This window comes from Callithrix jacchus, chromosome 21 (genome assembly GCF_049354715.1).
Source record: "Callithrix jacchus isolate 240 chromosome 21, calJac240_pri, whole genome shotgun sequence".
NCBI classification, from domain to species: Eukaryota; Metazoa; Chordata; class Mammalia; order Primates; family Cebidae; genus Callithrix; species Callithrix jacchus.
In genome coordinates, this window is record NC_133522.1 from 10,938,310 (window position 1) to 10,942,181 (window position 3,872).

General features: G+C 37.3%; 1 pseudogene; it reads right to left on the reverse strand.

The window, feature by feature from the left end:
* Positions 1-604: 604 nt before the first annotated feature.
* LOC100411262 (tyrosine-protein kinase RYK pseudogene) lies at positions 605-1,015 on the reverse strand (annotated as a pseudogene).
* Positions 1,016-3,872: the final 2,857 nt, after the last annotated feature.

The window sequence follows — 3,872 nt, forward strand, 5'->3', positions numbered from 1 at the left end:
ACACACACACACACCAAGTTAAACTTTATTAATGTTTTCTCTGTAAACATCACTTTTAGGGGAAAAAAAAGGCACAGACTGGAAGAAAATACTTGGAAGTCACATTTGTGGCAAAAGTATTGTAACCACAATGTAAGAACACTCAACAGAGAACTGTACCAACACATCTTGCCTCTGTTTTCAATATACACCTTAATAAAGAAAGTTTATAAATGCAAATTATGCATATTAAAAGATGCACAAGGTCATTACTTATCTGAAAACTCTTTATTAAAACAGCAATGGGGTAATTCTACATATCTGTTAGACTGGCTGAAACAGCTGACAATACCTAGGGACCATGTGGAGCAACTGAAACACTGACCTCACCATCAATAAGGAAGCAAAATAGGGCAGAGCCCCTTGGAAATTCATTTGGCAATTTCTAATAAAAGAAAACATACACTTAGCATCTAAGTCATCAATCCTACTCCTTGGCATTTGTCTAATAAAGTTGAAAATTTATGTTGACAGAGAAACCTTTATGCAAATGTTTATAGAAACTTTATTCGTAATTGTGCCAAACTGGAAGCAACTCAGAATTCCTTCAACTAGTAACAGGCACCATCCTCCTGATGCTATGGAACTGTGAGAGAAGAGTCAGACGTAGGCTCCCAGGGACGCATGAATCTCTGTGAGACACTGTACCAGCTGCTGAAACTTGGGCCTCTCCTCTGGATCTAAGGCCCAGCAACAGGCCATGACAGCAAACAATTCATCAGGACAGTTGATTGGCTGGGCTATTCGGTAACCATCTTTCAGGTATGCGGCCATCTCGAAGGCGTCAATGTCCACGTAGGGCGTCTGGCCCAGAGTCATGAGTTCCCACAGTGTCACTCCAAAGGCGCAGACATCACCAACAGTAGAGAACTCGTTATTAACCAGAATTTCAAGAGCCATCCGACGAACTGGCCTGTTTTCATTGTCCCCCAGACAGTGATAGTCCATGGGGAACAAGTCTCTGGAGAGGGCATTGTCTGTGAAAACAAGTTGATATCACATAAAATGCAAAATACCTACCTACAAAAAAGCAGAACCAACTACTGATTTACGTAGAAAGTTGGATTTATTCTTCAATGCATTTGCTAAATGAAGAAAGCAAAGCAGAGAAGGACACACATTGTGGTTTAGTCAGTTTGAACTACTCTAGCAAAATACTAGACACTGGGTTGTTGAGCAATGGACAGTTATTTTTTCAGAGTACTGGAGGCTGACATTCAAGATCAGGGTGCAAGCGAGTCAAATTCTGATCTCGTCTTGCAGGTTACATTATTGCAGACTTCTTGTTCTATCCTCACAGGATGAAGAGTAGAGAGGGGAAAAGAAGATCTCTAAGGAGTCTTATGAGGGCCCTGATCCCACTCATGAAGATTCTGCCCTCATGACCTCATCTAATTTTCATCCTGTTAAATGTCTCACTTCCTAACACTATTATATGGAAGAGTAGAGTCTAAACATATAAATTTTGGGAAAATACAAATATTCAGTCTACAGCATATTGTAAAATTTAATTTACATGACACTATAGAAAATAAATTTTAAAAGTACAGGGACCAAAATCAGAGCAGTAGGCATCAGGTGTTGGGGTTGTTACTTCTAAAGAATATAATAGAATGAGTAAACTTATGTATTATGACTCTGATAGTAGATATATGTCTCTACGCATTTGTCAAACTCTCAGAATTCTGAATACTATTCAGCATTATAAAGGAATAAATGATACAATGGCTTGGATGTATCACAGGGATATTAAAATAATTTTTAAGCTAATATAAAAAAATTACATATTATACAATTTCTTTTCTATAACATTTTGAAGTGAATAATTTTAGCTGTAGATAACAGATTAGCAGTTGTCAGATGTTAGGGGCAGGGGCCATGGATGTAACTACAGAGGAGTATCCTAAGAGAATTTCTCTTTGTTGATGAGGTAGCTCTGTATCGTGATTGTGATGGCTATACAAGTCTTATCACATAAAGGAATTGCACGGAATTGCATACACGTACAAACACACACACAAACATGAAAGCATGAAATTTGAATAAGTTCTATAGATTTGTATTAATACCAATTTTCTGAATTTGGTATTACAGAAATATAAAATAATACCCTTAGGAAAAAGTAAAACCGTAGTTCGGACCTCTTTGTACTACCTTTTAACTTTTGTGAGTCTATGTTCCTATTTTAATAAAAATATTTTTAGATTATATATAATTGTATACCACAAATAATAAATTTTACTGATTACATTTTTAAAAATCAAATAGGAAAGGAGAGCATATTAGTCTGCTGAAGCTGACACAAAATGCCAAAAACTGGGAGGCTGAAACAACAACGATTTTTCCACAGATCTGTAAACTAGAATTTCAAGATCAAGTGCCAGCAGCACTGGTTCCTTAGAACTAGCTTCCCGGCTTGCAGATCGCAGCCTTCATGCTGGGTCTTTACATAACCTTTTCCATTGTGCTACCACATTCCCGAAGGACTCCAGTCACGGAGGTTACAGTCCCACCCTTATGATTACATTTAACCTTAATTATCTCTTTAAAGTCCTTATTTTCAAATACAGTCATAGTGGAATTAGGGCTTCAACATGTAAGGTTTAGGGGATCACAATTCATTCTTAACAGAGGGAAACTGAAAGTAGAATAAAATCAGTAAAAAATAAACCTAACTATATTTCAAATTAATAATTAAACCAAAGAGAGTCGGGATGAAAAAAGACATACCTCTGTAACTATTTGGAAAATAGTGTTTTCAATGGGTGGTATAAAATAAAAAATAATATCTATGCAAATACTGTATTCTTTTAATAATATTTAGTAATTGTTTTCCTCACAGGTTTATAATTCTAAAACTATGTTATGGGTATATTAGCTTTTAATCAATCAATCAATAATAAGTAATTACAACTTAGTTTCTTATTGAAAAAATAAGTTATCTGGTGTTGAAATATATATCTCCTTAAAATATGTATTTACATAAGTTAGTATACAATATATATATATTTTACATAAGTTAGTATACAAGATTCTACTTCCTTGCTCTATTGAGAGGCCCTAGAAAGAATACAGTCTTTGTACCTGCTGTAAGTCAGTACTTGAGACTTGGTAATTTATAAGAAGGTTTAATTGGCTCAAGGTTCTGCAGACCCTACAGGAAGCACAGCTACAATTTGCTCCTGTAGATGCCTTAGGAAACTTGCACTCTTGGCAGAAGGCAAAGTGGGAACAGGCACATCACATGATGAGAATGGGAGCAAGTGAGCTAGGGGGATATGGTATCTTCTGGGGGGGGGAAGAGAGAGAGAGAGAGAGAGGGAGGGAGGGAGGGAGGGAGGGAAAGAGAGAGAGATAGAGAGAGAGAGAGAGAGAGAGAGAGAGAGAGAGAGAGAGAGAGGGAATGTGCCGGGGAGATGGCACAGAGTTTTAAACAATCAGATCCCACGAGAAGGCATACACTTTCACCAAGCCGTGAGAGATTCACTCCCATGACCCAAACAACTCTCATCAGGTGCTTTCTTCAGCATTAGAAATTAAAATTCAACATAAAGTCTGGGTGGAACAAATATCCAAACTATATCATATTTGTAACAATGAATACAATTAATACACTCATTTTTTGTCTCTAAATACAATTTTCTAAGAAAAGAAACAAGGGTTTCTTGGATAAATGATTGATTCCAGAGTTGTGGTAAGGAAAATCAAGTAGTGCCTGGAGAATCATAGGGTACTAGACAGTAGAGAAACGCTGAGACAGACAGACGGACGGACGGACGGACGGACGGACGGACGGACGGACGGACGGACGGACAGCCAGCCAGACAGACAGA